This window comes from Topomyia yanbarensis, chromosome 2, assembly GCF_030247195.1.
Source record: "Topomyia yanbarensis strain Yona2022 chromosome 2, ASM3024719v1, whole genome shotgun sequence".
Taxonomy (NCBI): Eukaryota; Metazoa; Arthropoda; class Insecta; order Diptera; family Culicidae; genus Topomyia; species Topomyia yanbarensis.
Window position 1 is genome coordinate 22,193,110 of NC_080671.1, and position 20,800 is coordinate 22,213,909.

General features: G+C 39.1%; 1 protein-coding gene across 1 annotated transcript in view; it reads left to right on the forward strand.

Moving 5' to 3' along the window:
• The first annotated feature begins 258 nt into the window (after positions 1-258).
• Positions 259-20,800, forward strand: part of LOC131682644 (UDP-glycosyltransferase UGT5-like) — a 54,632-nt gene continuing 34,090 nt past the window's right edge. The window contains exon 1 of the mRNA XM_058964295.1: positions 259-378. The gene's annotated coding sequence lies outside the window, so the exon portion shown is untranslated. The remainder of the gene's footprint in view (positions 379-20,800) is intronic.

The window sequence follows — 20,800 nt, forward strand, 5'->3', positions numbered from 1 at the left end:
TGCCGCAAAATAACGACCTTTCGTTCGTTCCCCTCACAGTGCGACCCTGATTCGAAATACATATAGGTATCTCACCACACTCAATCGCTCAATACTCTTTGCGCTCTCTTGGGTGGCTCACGCTATGCGCCATTCACGTGGGGCTTTCTTCACCATGCGCCGAGCGCGGCGATGACCGACAGCCCCAACTATCCACAAAACAAAAATGTAAAGAAACTCAAATCGTGTACTTTTCCGACTCTGCTTAAGTCAGTTTTAGTATCATCGCCGAGGTGTGCGGACGGGAAAACGTGAACGTGTTCGCTTAGTTTCTTGGTTAAAATTTGATTACGAAATCAGCTGTTGCAGGCTGTATCTGAATACTACAGTAGAGCTACGGTATGGATTAGTATATAAGGATACTGCAACGATAGCCGCTTAGTAATGGTGAATTACGTGGATTATCAGCTGATTGATGCCGGCGAAGAGAAATTGCAATCTTTTTTTGCCTACTACTGGGAGATTTTATGTTTTTAGGCGATTTATAGCTTAACTCAGTATCCGTGCATAATGAGTGAACGGGTTGAATAGTGTGTTATGTAAAACACGAAAAAAATGTCTGTGAAAAAAGTGCACCTTCAAAAGTGGTCGAGTGACCGAACTCAGTCAATTTTAAACCGCATTCGTCAGCATCATCCTTCAGCACATGCTAATTTGTACATCTGTGACTAGAATAAAACCGACCTCTACGGTATCGGTATCCTGCCGCCAAAAGTTTCGTATGTGAAAAACACAGTCAAAGTTGTGAATTGGCATGCTGATGTCACGATGAGAATGCATTGATCATGGCTATAAGGGGTGGTTGAACGCAATCACACACGTTGCAGAATGCGCGCGCGAAGGAAATAAAACGTGATTTCCGATACTAAATGTGAAAAGTGCAAACACATTTGCTCATATTTTTGTTTACAAGAACAGCGAGTGCTCCAAGCAGATGGTGTTGAATGTGTTTATTTTTTTTTGCTTGCCTGCCATAACTGAACCGAGCGACCATCAAATCGAATAACTCTGTATCTAGTATCATATAAAGCAAACAGTACGATTTTCATCATAGTAGGCATACTTGAACCATTCTTTGTGGCGTATGGCGCAATTTTGTTGGCGAATTTTTTCGACACGCGGTCAATTTTTATTGCTAGGTACAGTTTTGTCGGACCACATGTGGAGTATCTTTACTTTATGGGGTCAACCGCCCGTCATTATTTGAAGATAGCTGTCGTTTCCCCCACACGCTGGAAACATTGTCATTAAGTGTTTGCTGGACTTACGCACCGGCTCCGATTGTGTACAGTCACAGTTAAGTAGAGTCGATGAGACTATAAATTAACTGACAATGTGGCGATATTGCGGTGACATCGTTACTGCTCATTGCACAATGGACGCGAAGTCGTGATTAGAAAAACGAAATTTTTTGCACCCAAACCATTGGTGTCTAATATACAGTGGCTTAGGAGAAATTTCTTCAATTTATTTGGTCAAATTTTTGATCGTAAATCATTTAATTATCTAATAGTTCATAATTTCATTTTTTACTAAATAGGATAGACCTGTCGTTATCATCTTTATCCGAGAAAAGACGCTGCTCAAGATTTACATTTGCTTAAGGAGCGCACTGTTTGATAAAAACTTCAGGGTGCTGCGACCGTATATTGTTTTCCGCAAAGTAGAAGGAAAATGTTGGAAATGGGATTTCTCGTGTTTCGTCAGCATAGCTTTTATGAGCACTTAAAGATTTTTTGTGTTATCAATTAAAAAATAACTACTCAGTGTGATTAAAATAAGGGGTTATTAATGGAGCGATGATTTGAGTGTTGAAATGAATGGCGTAATTACATTTTCTATAAAAGCTCGTTTTCAAGCTATACACTATTAAAGTCAAGACAACTAAATGCCAATGTCACATATAATTTCAAAACCGTTCACTTTGAAGATTTTTTTCCGATTTGTTTATTTGACACGGCTCATAGCGGTAGCTTAACGGAGCCGTGGATCTTTTATATGTTTACAGATGTAACAATAAAAATATAAACAAATATTATTGTAATATTGGATCTCGCACGCAGTTTTTTATTGCGAGCGGAGACCTTTTTTCGCGGGGTCTGCTGACATACTGCATCTGGGGGGTCATTTAATTCTTTTTTGTTTTTCACGTCCAGGTTGAAGCCGGTGTTTCTTGCCCTTATACCATGTTCACACTACAGAGTTAAAACATGTTATAATAATTAGCAACAAGAAAAACATCATCAAGATAGCGTTAAAACACGTTTTAACTCGTGTGAACGTAGTATTATTGTTGATCAGCATATATCCGCATATTATTATTACCTTTCTTACCGATGTTGCTTACATTTAATTTGGGGTGCTGGATGCCACAAATTTGGCCACCGTTTGTGGTTCAGGCATTGGTATTGAAAACTCTGTTTTGGGTTGGTTTGCCGTAGGTGAGATGGCAATCGGTTGAGATGCGTCTTCCTCTGTATCTTCCGCGCCAGGTTGTCCATGATGTGCTGTCTGATTACAATACTTACATGTAGGAGTTTGCGCCTCATGGGTGCATAGCGTAGTTTGTTTAAGTGTAGTTCCGTGAGTTTTGAGTTTTATTGTCAAGTAGGAGGGTACGGGCCTTTCAACCCGTATCCTCACTACAAAAACGCCGTTAGGAGTACCCGGGAAGAAGTTTCTCCAAGTATCAGGTGTAACGGATTGTACTTCTCCGTATTGCGACATGCATTTTGCAATTGGCTCAGGAGGGGTACGAGGTGATAGGTCATGTAGCTTTACATCAATATAATCATTTTCAATATAAATGGGGGAACCTAAATCCCAACGCTGTCACTTTCAACCACGTGTTTTAAGTTATTCTGCAAAACGAAACGCTCAGCTTGTGCTAACGTGTTGAATAATATTAACACTGCATTGCGAAGATGATGATACTGAAGGTATAACACTTCCGTAAGTCTAAGTTGCATTTTTATCTTCAAAAGGTATTATTCACATAAGCTTAGGCGTGTTGTACAAAATTTCAAGTCAACGACCGCGGCGTTGGGTTGGAGTAGAGCTTTTTCGTCAACTTTACTCATCATAAGAATAATCCAACGCTTCCTTTGTTCTCGATACAATGCACACTAGATCGAGAGGCCTGTTGTTCACTTAGTTCGATTGTAGGTCTGACTACGACAGAGGTAGAAAGTAAACTTAAGAAGAAAGTACGTTGAAGATTTAGTGTCTACACAGAAGTTTTATAGCATATGCGCTGTATTATTATCTTCAAACTATTGTGGGGCACTAACTCACAATCCAATTTTAAATCCTACTTGGGGACAGATTTTATAATTTATAATCGTAAAAATCCATGTGCTTCTAAAATCCAATCCTGAAGTAACGAGAAGAAAGGAAAATGCCATGTTTCGTAATTTTCGTTCTACTTCCCGGAAATTGATACGCGGGAAGTCGGGAAGGATGATCCACGGCGTTACAGATGTTTACTTCGCGATAAATCCTAAATGAATTCCGGGAGCACATCCTGAGGACTCACCATTTAGTTTGTAGGCTGGTAAGCCAAAACCAAATGTTTCGATTTCATTAGTTATCATCAGCTTAAAAATAAGCTTCTTTTCTTGCGGGACATCACGCTTGACTAGGGGTTTGCTCGGGAACACAAATTGTGTCTCCGTTTACTGATCCCGTACTGATCTCGATCTGCGACAATAATTTCAAAGTCAAAGAACTGCAACGGACGAGCTCCGGTTGTAATCCTCCGTTGCGTGAAAAGCACGATTGATGTTTTATTTGGATTAACTGATAGTCCATAATGAAGACACCATTACTCAACAACACATAAGGCTTGCTGCGTCAAATCAAAAAGTGTATTAATGCATTTACCGGTGATGATTATATGATAATTATCGGCGAAACCATATGTCGAAAACTCAATCCGATTAAGTTCCCTCAACAAGCCATCGGCGACAAGGTTCCATAGATGTGGTGACAGCATATCACCTTGAGGACATCCACAGTTTCCTTATCTCTACTTGTCTTAACGATGAGCACAGGTGCCGGTTGCTAAGCATTGCGTGTATTCAGCTCGCGATATATGAAGGTGATCTCGTGCTGCTTCCTCGAATGTAGTGGTCGATTAAACGTTCCACTGATTTGAGACGGAAGAAGGTTAGACTGATCGGTCTAAAGCTCTTTGCCTCCTCATAAGTGACACGACTACCTTTGGGAATGAATTTTACAGTTAGTTCCCGCCACACTAATGGAATGTATCCATTGATATCTGAGCTGGGCAAAATTATGTGGTAGGCATTTTCATCACCGCCGATTATGAGACGACACCCATTTGTGCCACAGTATGATACAACCCTTTTGAAATTATCATCAGACACTCGCTAAAAGACGAAATTTTGAGAAAAATGCTAGAGTGTTGCAATAAGATCAGCACAAGGCACTGTACAATACAGTCATATTTAAACAAACCGACAATTCTATCACAAAAAAATTACTTCCTGAGAATTGAATATTGACATGATCCATCACCATGTGCTATTCGGTCCCGTGCCCATCTACTTCAGACATTCCTTCGTTCAAAGTTTAATGACTACCTCTGATGGATCGATTTGCGGTTCCCGTCAAAGTTATAGACAATATTTTAAGTACAGTATACAGTGCCACTTAACGGTCAAAAAGCGAGTCCGATTTGTTTGGCATTCACATCCTCTACCCTCCTACTGGCGCAACCGCACGAAAAACATCCGTTCATAGATTCACGGAATGAAAGAATTTCCTGAAATTATAAATTATAAACCTCGTATTCATGAAACTATGTGTTTCCGTAAAACTAGCTCACGCCAAAATATAGATGGCGCTACATTCGAATGTTTGCTGGGTTTTGTTATGATTCTTGTTCAAAATTTGGGTATATACTGGTTTGTATCAAAGTGCTTCTAAAAAAGTCCTAGCATGCGTCAGAATTATCAGTTACAGTGAACACAGACAGACTGGAAATCGTGGTATTGCTGACGTAAATGCTACCAAGCGTTGAAGAAACTGTTACACATACGAGTACAGAGGCAGTTTTCGTTATGACGCATGCTAGGACCTTCCTATGTAAGGACCTTGGGTTTGTATAAATTAAAAGTGTTTACTATCGGATTCTCCTTTACTATCGGTAAAATGATTTATGTTTATGATTTCAGCATCTTATTCAAGATTTTGGAAATTTATATGCATATTATCTCGTTATTTTAGTCTTGAGCTTACTATCGAAATTTACACGTGGAGTCTATTGTTGGTGCTCACCGCAGTTTTAGTTTTCTGTCCGGAACTTAAAAAAATTGACATCCCTGCGTGAACTTGAAAGAGAAACGAAATTCAATTCATGCCCGCCGCGATGAATGAAATGTTTGGTTCGTTTCCCTCGTCATTCGATCTCCAGACACAGCGTATTCAGGTTCGGTTTCAGAAGCAAACCGAATTTTGTTTCTATGCTATCCCTCTCAGAGGGATTATTGAGCAAAAGTGCACCAGATATAGATTACGCAGTTCACTTATGCTCGAAAATGTAGAAGATGCCAACTTCTTCCACATAATAACAAATGAATGTTTTGGTTGGTGAAGGAATTTATATTTTCTTTGCACTCAATCATTCAATCATTGTAATTTCGGTCAGAAGGAAAGTTAATGTAGGGGTACAGGAATTGGCCAAGCTTGTTCATGGATGGGGAGGGGGGGTCAAAGACGCAGGTTTTTTTGTCCACCTGGTATATGAGCGGCATCTTACTCGCTAGCAGCTGGAGATAACTATAATTCCATGAATACTATTCCAACTGATGTAAAATAATAGATGGTGAATCATGTACTAGGAACGATGAACCAGTTCTCGTATACATGAATATTATTTTATGATTTTGTGAATCATACCACGAGGACGAATAGTCAGTCGTAGCTATTATATCAGAAATCATGAATAATATTTTATGATTTCATGAACTATTTCACGAGCAGGGATATTTAATCGACACTAATATATTAAAAAATATAAATTAGTTCACGAGGATTGAAAGGATTCATGAATAATATTCCGAGTTTCGTGAAATAGTTCACGGGAAAATATCCAGACACCTTTGATTTTGTGAACTAATTTATAACTACGTCGTATAGTAGAATTCTGAATAATGTTCCTAAATCTATGAATAAAATCACGAATCAACCTTTGGTTTATAAATACTGTTCATAAAATTGTGAACTCGTTCGCGTACAGAAAATCGATTTGGTAATGCCATTGCGGAAACCGTGACTGAAGTTCGCAAAACAAAAACGAATATCTCCACTAATAAATTCGTCATGCAGGCGATACTGAAGGTGAATTGAACATAATTATAAAACATATGATTTTTGTCCATGGCCCTGTTTTCGTAACGTAAACACGTTATGGTTTTATAATTTATGGCACTTTATTCACGATTTCAGGGACAATTTTTTGTTCGTGCTGTGATATTATAGTACAACTTTAAATATTCCGATTTCGATAAGCTACCACAACAGTGTGCAATAAACGCTTCCTGTGACCTTTCATGAACCTGTAGATTTCCTTATACAAGCCTTTTTTCCACAAGCAATGCTTCCTGTAAACAATAGTTGTTTTGTATGTCGTTGAGTGCATTTGTAGAAAGACAAACAGAAACTGGTATTGACTGTTTTGAGATTATGTAGATTGAGTCCATCTGTCATCTTACTCTATCAGTAGGAATGCATGTACGAATTTCATTTGAGAGCACCGACGGTTTCCAATTGGGAACATAATTTGCTATATGTTCATATTCCCCAATCCCCGGTGTCAACCTACAAAAACATTTTGATACATGATTTGGGTCATTATCGGTAGTATAACAACAATAGAAGAATCCATTTGAATTGATTGGAAATGAAATTTGGCACATTAACCACGGTCCACTTAACTCATTTAAAATTTTGTAGCATTATGTTTTCATTCACTCACACACTTTGCGCTGTGCTGTGATACAGTTAGCTCAGCTGTTTTCCCTCATCACATTTTTGCTGCGCCATGTCGGTGTTTAACTTGCGCGCGCATGTAAAAACAAATGATCGATTACCTGTTTACCCATATACTTAATAATAGCGTCGTATACCCTAGTGGCCGGTAATGAACAGTAGGGCAGTGCAGGTCGATACACGGGCAAAACTGCAAGCCTCATGAATCGTGTTTATTTTCTTTCCAGATATTTGTTAAGGTTATGCTTAAGGTGTAAGACTTATCCCCAGTAACCCTAATGAAAACCCATTAAAATTTCACTGTACCAAACGCAAGACGAGACTGTCGCATGGTGTCACGTTGAGTATTCGACGGCGACTGAGACGACAGACGCATCCTTAGTGATTATTGATAGCACTCTTCGTTTTCGTTGTGTATGCAAATACAAATGTAAACAAAACCATTTTAAATTACCTAGTCCCTGACTTCATATCCCCGATATCATACACAGAAGCAGTACTATGAGTTAAAAGGAAGCAAAACATTTCATAATTTGGTCATTGAATGAAGAATAAAATTGTTCTTTTATTTCATAAACCGATAGAGCTCATTTTTCTAAATATAACAACATATATGATCAACCATTAAAACTTCTGAATGATTTTTAATTGATTTCTAAAAAAATGTAAACACGTACTCGTTTCAAAGGCAAGAATGATTTTTTTTTGATTTTCTAAAAAAAATGTAAACACCTACTCATTTGGCCCTATTGATCTTCTTTGACAGTGAATTTGGCCACATGGGCTAGCATTATTGGCAGTTATCCCAGCAAAATGATAGCGATCAAGGTACTTCAATGGAAGGTGTGGTCGTGATAATTCAATTTTATAAAATTATTTTTTTTATTTTACGCACAAAAAAGTGAAATAAAAAATCGAATACCTATTGTTAATGTCAACTGCATCAGAAACAATCAAAAACAGCATATAGCTTAATGACCCAATTTAAGCCATCTCCATCTTCCAACTGTCCGAAGCACTGACTAAACCTGTACACCGAAGCATAAATGGAAAAGGTCAGTAACATGTCCTAACGCCGATTCCGATGGAGCTCAATTACATACATCGATAATTGAGGCGGAAAACGTGCATTCAAGCCGTACCTCTATAGTGTCTTCTGTGAATTAATGGGTTGGCCACCCCCACGGCGCAAGCACGATTGTCCGATACCTGTCAATCAGTAAGCGTTGCAATTTATACCTCGTTCATTCTCTGTGGGTTGAAAAGTGGGTATTGGAAAATAGCTACAGGGATCGTGTGGTACATGTTTATATTAATCTGATCGCAAGGATTCCTGCTATTAACCCACTTTCACTGTTTAGGTGTAATTTGGGTACAAGGTAACCTAGTACATTCTAAAGGTTAAATTATTTCTGATTCCAGTTTAAAATTAAAATCAGACTCCACACAAAATTGTTTGTTTTTTATAACTTTAGCGCCCATCTACTCCGTCACTACAAAAAAGACGTAACCTTAACAAAGTCGTTATCTGGGTGGTTGATGCAGCTCCTAAATTCTGGTGAAATTCTTTAAGTTCACAAGCAAACACAACCAAAACAGTCATCACCTAAACCATAAAAATTAAGTGGACCCTAAACATCAATTTAGGATAGCTCTTTGGATAACCATAGGGAACTTTCTTCTCAAATATATGTATTATTAAAGTTATCGAAGTTGATGAATTAAGGTCTTCCAGTAAAACACAGACCACCACATGTTCATCTCCAATAAATAAATATTAAAATGAGCGCTAATCACTTTTTCTTCGGTTGGTGCAAATATAGTAATTATGATGCGTGAAGAAATAGTTATCAATAGTCACAGCTTAAGTACAATACTCTTTGGAATATGCAAATTGGAAAAGACACTCCAGAATATGTATTTAATAAAGACGTTATGCACGTTGAAAATGAGAATTGTAAAAAATCACAGCGATGTGATCCATCGAACATGAATGAAAACAATGACAATCGAAAATAGTATTTGATTCATAGTTTCCATTTGCACATGGTGTATGGTGTGTGCAGCCCTATGACTTTTAGCAAGTTTGCAGTGTTTTTATATGGTTGTGCTTGCGTTACTCAGCAAAAGCAATTTGTGTACCGATATCTCAGAAAGATAATTAGTCATACCAGGTGTAGTTCACGTCAGTTTGTTTTCCATTGGTTGGGCTTTGAAATGGATTCTGTTGTATATTATTAAGACAGGGATTTAATCTTTTACTAGATCTCTTTTTCTATTTCCCATACATCATGTACTGATACGTACATGTACGTACAATACTATGCTATGCCATTTTCAAAATGTTTTGACATTATAACATTCACTTCTGTTAGTAGTTAGATAAGCATAGTAGTAGATAGTAGTTAGATATTACTAGTTAGATAAGCATTTATAAGAATTTGTCGCATTTTCGCAATACACACGCCTGCATTACATTGACATAAAATCACTTTCAAATGGCATTGTGATACCTCGAACATTTCAAACACGCGCGTTGTGTGCCCAGACGCATACATTACAGATTTCAAATTTTAGGTTTGTCCCAAGTGGGTAATTACCCCCCTTGGTTATTTTCGAGTGAGTAGTACACCCTATTATTTATGGCTTTCGCCAGATCCCTGGCTGTTATTATACTTAAGCTAAAAAATAGAATTATCTTTTCAACGTATTATTGCACTATATTTCAGCAGATTTTCTTTTCCCTACCTATGAAAATATTTCATGAGCTTTAGGTATCATGGAAGTTAAATATATGAGCAATTCGAAAAATATTAAAGAAATCTACGCTGAATGAGAAGTATATGAAATTTAACGTGGACAGGTTTTATTGGCGCCCATGTGACCGATAATTGGTTTCACAAGATTCAAATAAGATTTTGAGGGCGCATCATTTTTTTCAGTCGTGGTCGAGGATTTGTGCCTTGCCGTGTCTTCTCATAATTTCTCTAACCGGGAGTAGCAGGAAGAGAGAGAGGAAGTAGAGTTGAAAAGGTGGGAAAATTGACAGAACTATAAAAAACATCATGTAAAGTAAACTCATAAGTAGTTCAAACCGTCTGCGAGTAAGCCTGAAGCTGGATTAAAATCTTTAATATGTTACTAAGTTCCAGTCGCCCAAAACACAGTTTCGTTAATGTTAAGACAGCCGAACGCTCAAAATCGCAATTGCGAAGCTGCTGGGCATTTGTATATCAGGTAGATCACACGAAATATACTCAACGTGTTGAATAGTAGCCATGTTATAATTGGGTTTCCAGTAGACATGGTCGGGTTCAGGTTCTGTAAATTTAAACTTCTCTTTAAACTGTCTTGACAGTGGCGCTAATATACCATCACCATATGCGTGTCATGAACAACGATGGCACTGCTATGGTAATGGTATACTAGCGCCACCATCAAATCAGTGAAACAAGCACTTTCTGTCAGATTGTCCCAGGGCTGGGCCTTTGCATGATCTGGATTCCTTCATGAAAATACGTTAATTTGCACGACCCCAAATAATTGATCGTAAAAATATTGTGTGTTCTGTTCAAGCCTTTAGCAGATTCGTAGAATCGTTTCGAGAACTCCATTGGAGATGTCGAAGCATCTCTACCGGTGCGCATACCGTACTATCTGAAGTATAAAAGCAATTATATATCCCATCATAGACGATCGTTCTAACGCTAATGATGTGATATCAAGAACGCGTCAGAAAATCTTGACTGTACCAACCAGTAACGCGGGTGACTTTATGTAAGCTGTCGAATACGATTTGTCAATTGCCATAGCTTGATTTATTATATGTAATAAATTACACAAAACAATTCCTGCAGGAATGGTTTTCGATAGAAAAAAATAGAAATTTTGGTTAAGAACGACAGGTAAGGACAAGGGATAGACGGTAAACATTTTTTAGTCTGTGAACAGGATCACTGGAATTGTTCGCTTGTTGAAGATCAAAATCATTTTTTCGACTTGTAACTCCCGGATGCGGTTAGTTATCATGGGTGCTTTATCGGTTCCCTCGAATTTGCTCCGCAATCTTCCATTACGATCGTATGTGCCGTAATGTTGCTGATTCTGAATTCCTTCGCTATTTTCCTCGTGAAACGCACAGGATTATCCCAAATCTACCTTTTGATGGCAGCGATAACTCTCGGATTCTGAGCTGACCTCGAACGAGCAGTGGACAGTTTTACCAACAGTTGTTAATTCTTTTTTTAGTTTAAAACTCTTCTTACGGTCCACCGGGATACTTCTACAGCGACTGAAATGTCTTGTTATGATATTTGCGCGCTGGAAAAATCACAAATTCCTATTCGCCATGATGCAACTGTCAAACGAAGAAAATCGTTTCCTTTAATTCAAGGCTTACAATGGTGAGACTATTTAGCCATTTGGTATCGGTAATGGTTGTTTCAACCGGCTTAGAATTGCACTACGGATTTCAAACCTTAAGGAGCTACATATTATTTATTTAATTAATCGTTAAGGTACGAGGAATATTCCTATAATATTGAAAACTAATCAGCTGGATTTCTATTGTGATCACCGCAATCCTTCAAAATAAAAATAAATTCAAAATAAAAGAGGGTTTCGGGAGAAGATCATAGCTCCACCAATTATTATTATATTTTTATAAACTAATGCTTATCTTTTCACTTAAAAATGTACTATCAGAAAACTATTACTTTGATGTATTAAAATCATTGCATACCTTTAAAATAACTCAAACTTTCATCAATTTTTTCTCACGAGAAGGTATATAAACCCTCATCCAAGCAGGTTTCATAGTGTGGAATTGTCGCAATAGCTCTGCAAATGTCACGTATGATAATACCGACAACGAATGTTGTACCAGAACTTTACTTTTAATGGAGTCATTTAGCAGAACATAAAAAACCGATCTTAATGTAGATGTATAAATCCCTTAATACATCTACCTGTTATAAAATTTATCTTGGTCTACGGATTGTTATAAAACTGTGTTTGTAGCAGCCCATACAATGATACGTATAACGTTTTCCCAATTTGCTCTGAGGACCTAGTACTGTAAGTTTCTTCCGGTAGTATAACAATACTGTATAAACTCGAAGGTAAGCCTTACGAAGCAACTCGTATAAAATCATCAGCAGAAAATTACAATATCAGAATCCGATATGTCAATACGTTTCCTTTACACAACGCAACAACCAGTGCTAATCAAATCGTCACTCACAACCTTACTACCGCTTGCCAGAAGAAAATGAACAAAAGATCGCACACCAGTGCGCACTCCAATGCACGTTCCAGTGTATGTACACCGCAGTGCCCTCTGGAGCGCGCTTTGGCGAATTTTTCTGAACGCGCCACAGAGAATTTAAAAAGCAAGAGAGCGCGGTTCTCTCGTACTAAATCACTCCAGCGCTCGATTGAATCGTGCGGACTAATCATGGCACAGATAATTACTGCTTCCACAAAATTTATTAAATATAGTAGTTGTACAATTTACTGAATTGAATACGATATAGATGCACATATTTCCGATCAGATAGCGCAAAACATTAGTGATTTAATTCATTACAGCATAAGTTATACGTTATGCGCATTCAAAGACTGGGAAATTATCGTAGCGGAAATTTCTGAAATAGTGTTCTTGTATGGAAACGTTAGAAGTAATCTACTTCAAATATCAAAACTGATTGTTTTTAGAGTTTTTAATGTTATGGTTTATGGTTTTTACAGTTTTCACACGTGCTGCCTTGCCATTGGTAAACGATAGGTCATCGGTATCCGCGGATAACTCTCACGGATAACTTTAGCCTTGCCTTTAGAATACAAGGCGCAACAGCTTGGTCAGAAGACTTTCGGATGAATTGAATCTATTTCACTATACGATGGGATGAAGTGTCGAACGAGAACTGAAATTAACGTTTTGTGCACCAAGTTCGCGATAGTAGCTTTTCTTTCCCATGAAGTTTTTGAAATATGTTTGAAAATATCATTTGAGTACGGTTACTCTAGAAACAAGCCGTTGAAGAAACCATGCGAGGATGGCTGTAAAGGAATGTAAATCAAGTTGGCTGTTATCTCCAGATCGATTCCCTTCTCGACAACTTTCGATATCAGCAACAGTTGTGAGTAAACAAGTAACATTATAAAGAATGGTCAGCGAGCTAGCAATAGCAGCTATTTCGGTGCTAGCTTAGTCCTGGCTCTAAGTTAATGTTGGGTTCTGATGAGACGAAGTCGAAACGTAAATTTTATAGTTTTTGAGCATCGGATTAAGCTTTCTATTCGACTTTCGTTAAAAATAAAAATCATTCGCGAGGAACTACAAAAAACTACACTGAGTGTGAAGTGTCCGAAATTTAACGTAGACAAATAGGAAAAACAGAAACGAAACACATGAAGTCGGAGAAAATCAGGATATCATTGTCTGGAGAAATTTCATCGCCGGTAATCTATCCGTCGGAGTGGCTGAGAGGTGAAAGGTTTACAATAACGGGCATTGGTATCAGGAGAAATTCCGCCGCCGGGGAACTCTCAACAACAGCAAGCAGATGAATTGGAACGAATAGCGCCAAGAAGGTTAAAAAAACTCTGCAAAGTATGCAATAAATTCCCAAAAGGGAAAAATTGGACTAAACCGCTTTGTGCGTTAAGGGCACAAGACCTAACTTAAATTAAGTTTTGCTTTTTTTGTGTTTCGAATTCATCTCGTCAGTAACTAGCACCATCTGGGTGTCTAGTTAGACGATGTATCTAAAACTAGTACCCAAATTAGCACTAGTTAGACACAAAAAATTCCAAACAGTTCACACGACATATGTGAACGCCTAAAGCCACATGTCCCGAGTGATGTCCCGGGAAGCAAATATAGCTCTGGTTTGGAGTATGGATATTGGATATACATTCATATTAACTGTCTTCGAAAAAAGGTATTCTAATATTTGTAACTCTTCAGTGCGTTGCTTAAATGAAAGGAATTTGAATTGAAAGTGGTTTACATTTTAAAGCCTACACTGGTATTGCTTTATCAATACCCAATGCATCAGATCAATGAATAGCTAGCAAAGCAGTTCGGAATCTCACATTGCTTCGTATTTCATGTGATCAAAACATCAACAAACATCAGACAATCAAGCACAATGATACTTGCGGCAGGAAACGCATCACAGCAAGGTCAGGATACCACACGGAAACAAATCCTTTATCGTTTTCATGAATAAAAAATCATGAAACCAAAAATTTTGTCATCCTTAGAAATCATGATTATGGTTCATCATATCATAATGAAAAAGACGAAGATCATGAACTATAACAAGCACTGCCATGATTACTGATCATGGTCGCTACATGTGTAACACATACCGGCAATGTTTGCCATGTGAGAGCCCGGTTGCCGCTATTTAGGGGTATTCATTCAACTGTTTTCCTTCAGGACATTATATTGAATGAGTCAAATTGAACAAACGCAGTCCGAGTCTTTGCGTGACGAATAAAAAATTTAAAGTCGCACTAATAAAAGTCTTTCGCAATGAACAAAGAACTTTAAAATCACGTAAATAAAGCAAGTTTGAGTCCATTAACTATAATTGGTTTCTAGGCCCAAACCAAAGTGTAACTGGCCATTAGCGTTTATTCGAGGCTAAGTGGATTTGGACACAGTTGTTATACTATGGTGATCAATATTACAATCCTCTTTTAAAGCAGCTTACAAGCTAATATGTTTTGAACATAGACAAATTGTCGTGAATTTTTAGCACTAATTTACGGAAAAAATTATTTAAAAATTACGAAAGTTCTCCTGATGGTGTTCTGTGTTATTTAGAAGTGAAAATTTTCTCGCATGCCAAATAAGAAATAGATAAGCCATAAGTTCCGAACCAGTCAATGGAGTAAAAATAGCAACAGTATTTAGGGTCTCTCTATCGTATGCTGGTGGTGCAGAAGCTAAAGCATTGATCTCAAAAGGCCCTTCATTTAGGAAATATTATCAGTACGATCAGCACTACACCGCAGTTGTCCAATTGCGCATTAGAAATCGGTTGCGAAAGCTGACAATGACGATTGTTTATAATGGCCAATTTCCCAATTAACTTGAAAATCAAGCGAGTATTGCTTTTTTGTGCGCAGACTTTAATAAGCACATTAGGATCTCAATAGTGACAGGTTTGTTTAAACACGAAGAACTATTCTAAAATGTTCGAACAGCAGTTATTCGTTGCATCATGCATTATTTATCATACGCTGCATCAATACTGCAGCTCAATCATTTTCAACATAGCGACATTAAAATCTATTCACTAGGGTTAACACGGTTTTTGAGCAAAAACCCTAGTGAATGAATAAGTGTCGATTTGAAATTAAGGCTTTTGCATGAAAACTCTGCCAATTTAATAATAGTAATTGTGAGAGGGTAATTAATTTTAGTAAATAAATTATAATTGGATTGATAAATCCATAATTTATTTTCAATTTCATAAAATAAATTGACAATTTTCAGAAAATTAGTTCATGTTACCTAGAATCAGAATCGTCATTAAAACGCCTGAAATTATACTCGTCGACGAAAAAAGAGTAACGCATATACTGCGTTACGGACAAATAGTTCATGATATGATGCACAGAAATCATGGTGTATTTTCATACCATGAAAAAACACTATATTCCGAAAATCATGAGTCAGTTTTCTCATTTCGAGGAACGGATTTGTTCCCGTGCATGGAATCAATTCAACCGTTCCACAGATAAACGAGTGTACAAGATCCTATAGCGAGGATGGAGCATTAATGAACCTCAAGGCGATACGCGCTTAGAATCAACATTATATCGATTGATTTCAAAAGTGGCAAGACTTAGCGAAAAGGAAAGTTCAATGGAAGAGAATATGTGGGTTTTTCCGAAGTTGGAAGTCGACTCTGACCAGTTTCATAACATCAGGAATGTTGTATTGCTCACAATCAATAAGTTCTAAACAAATCTAAACGGGACAATGTTACTGCGTACTATTTTAACACTCGTAATCAGAGCCGTAGCAATCCTGTTTTACGTGAGGGGGCATTTTTTTTTATTAAACTCAACGTATATTTAAAGCAAGGGACTGGTAGAAAAACTATTTTTAATATTTAGAGCCACAATACTCAAGATGATACCACAGAGAACAGACGTCCATCTTCAGCATTCAACTTGTGTAAAATCTCTAACGGTTTCGAAGGTAGTTGGGATATCCAAACCAGGTGCGCTACTGTCCTCATGTTTCTTTGTGGCTGAGTTCTACAGAATTGACAGCGGTTATTCCTCTACGCAGTCAAACTAGTCAGGAACCGGTTCGGATTTCCAGCATGAATTCCAGCTCAAATGCATCAACCGATAGAGTCGGAATCGGTTGTTTTCTTTGAGCAAGATTCCTTACTGAATCCATACAGGATTTCGAACCGGTTCCGGAATGGATTTAACGGATAGTTGGGATAGGTTGGTGTGGCGGCTCGTATATTAATTCAAATGTTTACACACGTTTTTTAAATATTTTCGTTCGATCATGGATGTCTGTTCTCTGTGATGATACTGACTCCTGCGGTAGAACACAAAGGGTTACGTCGTCAACAAACTCTAAGCTTGCTCATATGACCTTTTCCACGCGATTCACTCTTAGTCTTTAAAGAAAAGGAAAAAACAGAATCGTTGTCAGAACACCCACCTTTGGGTCGGCAGCTACTACGTGATTTGGTCTTTTTTTTATTCGTTCATTTGACACGGCTCAATGCGTTAGCTTAGAGGAGCCATGGGTCTTTTATATATTTACAAGATGTAAAAAATAAAAATTACAATACATTTTATTTTGAGCTTGCAAGATCCCGTGAACGCAACTTGCTATTGCGAGCGGAGATCTTTTTGCGCGTCGGGAAGATTTTCCTTCTCTCGCCAATTTCGGGTTTATCGATGTCTCTCACGTTGTCGTTTACGATCGTATCAGTATCTTGATTACTGCATTGATACTCGCGATCAGATGTTCTTCCTGGCTTCTTGCCCTTGCGGGTCACGAATGTGAACACTCCATCCTTGGCGGTAGTTTCTTCACTGGTGGTATTAGTTGTTAAGTTTGAAGTACTTGACGCAGCTTTTACAGTTGTCATTATTGCCTGAACAGCAGCCACAAATTTGGCAACCGTTTGCGGTTCAGGTGAAGATATTGGAGCTTGAGTGTTGGCATTTCTTTCTGCAGGTGAGCTTTCCTCATCGGTTTCTGGGCAGGGTTGTCCGTAGTGTGCCGTTTGTTCAGAGAACTGGCACGTATTCGTTTGTCCTTGATATGTACAAAGGATTCGCTGTGTAATGATATCACCCCCTTCTGTGTTGTACTGCAGGGTAAGGTAGGAGGGAATGGGTTGGTCTACCCGCATTCTCACCACAAAGACACCATTTGAAATACCTGGGAAGTAGTTTCTCCATGTGTCCTCCGTAATAGATTCCACTGCTCCGATATTCGACATGAATTTTTTAATTGCCACTTTGCAAGTAAGTGGAGATAAATCATGTAATTTAACTTCAATATTTCCATTATCCATGTATATAGGGATCTTGATTTCAACGTTGTCACATACAAGCACGTGTTTAAAGTTGTTCTGCGAAATAAATCTTTTCGCCTGGGCGAATTTGTTGAAGGTTATCAGCACCGCATGCCTGACGTGTTCAAGCTGTATGGAGGTGACTTCCGAAAACCGAAGCTGCATTTTCACCTTCAGCAGCTTTTCCACATCACGAATACTTGGTCTTATGCGAAAAGACCTGAAGTCAATCGCCACTGCGTAAGGCCCAATAATCACGTTTTGTTGATGAGACTCAGTCATCTTGAAAAATCACCACAGAATACAAATAACGGTATCCTTTGTTCTTCAAACAATGCACACAAGTAACTGTTTTTTTTTTCGTTCGCTTTGCACTGGCTCGGACAGAAGCAGGAGCACACTGTGTATCGTGACCGCTGTCTTTGATGGTTGAAAATAGACTGTGATTTGGTCTTTAATGTGGAGGAAGCGTTTGCGCAATGTCGCGACACGGATCCAATGTCGCGCTCCAAGATCCTGAAGCTGCAGTATTCTTTTAAGTTGACCTGTGAACTTCAGGTCATGAATGGTAACGTGCTCCCAATTCACCTGGAATTTGTGCCTGGAAGTATTCTGTGCTGCAGTGGCAATCGTAAGATGTTTACGATACCGACTTACACCTAGAGGCTACCCGTCGCAACATCACCGGGAAAAGCTAATACCTCCAAGGTAGCGGAGATTGGAGAGGCGTTTCACTTCTTTGACCAAATCAGCCACAAGAAGCCCAATTTCAGCGAATGCGATGTTATAGCTTTTGAACCAGTATTTAAGATGCCTCCGTACAATATCGCGAAGGGCAACAGTGGCTTAGGCGCGAGGAGAAATGAGCAGGCGAAGAAATCGACGAGATGTCAGCTGTCTCCGTCGAAACCAATGATATACGCGAGGGTACGCAGTATCTTAGAAATTGGGCGTTACGCGAACCCCAAGGACATACCAATTACCTGTCTAACAAGCCTGCACAAGATCATGAGCACCTTAATCACCACATACGTAAGAGCCCACTATGAGAAGAATAGCATCCTGACAGATGAGCAGAGGGGATGTAAGAAAAACACACAAGTCTGAAAAGATCAAACCATCCTCGACGCAGTCATTGATGGAGAAGTAGTATGTAACCAACGGAACCTTAGTATGGCCTACATCGATTACAAGTAGACATACAACTCCATGCCGCACTCGCTCCTCATCAAGGTATTAAAGATGTATAAAGTTGATCCTGTAGTTTAAGGTTCCTACGGCAGGTAATTGAGAGAGGAACAACAAAACTGCTCAGCTCATAAGTGGGAAAGACGTGTTGCGGTCTAGAATGCTTCGCATCTTGAGGGGGACCTTCCAAGACGATTCTTTTATCCCGCTCAGTAGGACACCTCAATGACTATCACCGCATGACTATCAGATAAGGTATAGAGAAAGCTCACCGGAAGAGACGTCCCATACTTTCTACGTGGACGATATCAAGTTCTATGCTGACTCGACAGAACAGCTGGGTGTAGTCATCAAACTAGCCCAAAGAATTAGTGGCGACATCGACAGGGTGTTTGGCCCAGAGAAATTCCGATCTGCTCGAAACTGGAGATTGCGAGATCGACGAAGGTGAGATGATTCGGGACACGATTTGCGGCGAGTCATATCAGTATATCGGATTCCTGCAGCTCCCCGGGATTCGCCACACCGACATCAAGCTTAAGCTCCGAAATAACGTTCTTGAGCCAAGTGAAGTGTATCTTGAAGTCTTTTCTGAACGCGGGGAATAATCAATACGTTTGCTGCCCCCGTGTTAACCTACAGTTTCAACAAATAGAGTTGGTCAGTTCAGCTCTGGAAAATCTCGAAAGAAAATGGAGGAAGGTGTTTAGAACCAGCGGGAATGCGCTATCCTCAGTCGGCGCTCGAAAGATTCACATTGCCACGGGATGAAGGAAGACAAGAAATAGTCGACATTCAGGCAATAGGTGTAGCGCAGGTGCTGCGAGAATACTCTGTGGGCTTTTTATTTGATTAATCTTTAATTTCGTTCGGCGCAAAACGCGTAGGGGGGCAGAGCCCCCCCTTGCCCCTTAGGTTGCTACGGCTCTGCTCGTAATTTTTAAAATTAAAAACAAGTTATCTTAACATTCAGTTGTTTGGATTTTTGGACTTAACATCGCGATCAAGCTGGCTGTCATACGCTAATCAGAAGAATTCGAAACGTTAAACCCAATTTCTCATGCGCGGTCAAATGGTGTACTTGACTATTATTTCTTGGCAAATGCATTTCCAATTACAGTTAGTTCAGCTCGAAACAAAACACATCATTAAAGACCAATCTGCTTCAACGAATTTTTTAGTATTTGTCGTCAGAGGACACTCAACAGTTGGCAAACCTCGTGGAGCAATGGTGAACTTGGACGATGGCTACATTCGATTATCCCAAAGGTATCAACGAAGCCTTGGTTCAGGGGGATGGATGTGGGTCGGGATTTTATTCGTGTAATGTCCCGACTTATGTCCAACCACTACACCTTAGATGCACATTTGCGGCGTATTGGGCTTGCGGAGAGTAGTCTGTGCGCTTGTGACGAGGGCTATCACGACATCGAGAACGTTGTCTGGGTATGCGCCGGGTATTTGGACGCCAGGTCTCAGTTAAAGGATTCCCTTCGGGCCCGAGGTAGACCACCCAATGTCCCAGTCCGAGATATGCTGGCAAATCGTGATTTCTATATGTCCCTTATTTATACTTTCATAAAAACGATAAATATCCCAATTTAGCCCCTCTCTTTTTATTTCTCGTTTTTAGAAGTTTCCTCTTGCTGTGTGGAACCGATAAGCTCCAGACTGCCACTATGTAACCGCCGTCGCCCTTATCACTACGGAATCTGAAGCGAGAGCGACTCGAGGTCCGAAGGATTCCCTTTAAAGGATTCCCCGCGGGTCCGAAGAATACCATCCGCCAATCCGACCTACTAGACTGAGGCGCAAATTTGTTTCGCTGATCTCCCGTTTGCCCGAAAGTTGCAAGTTTTGCTCTTCTCTACCGGTCACCATCTACGCCTTCTCTCCCCTGTCCTTGATACAACTTCTACACCGATTTTGGAAATGACCAAGCATAAGTATCCGATAAAAAATCAAATTTGTATTCCGTATTCCTA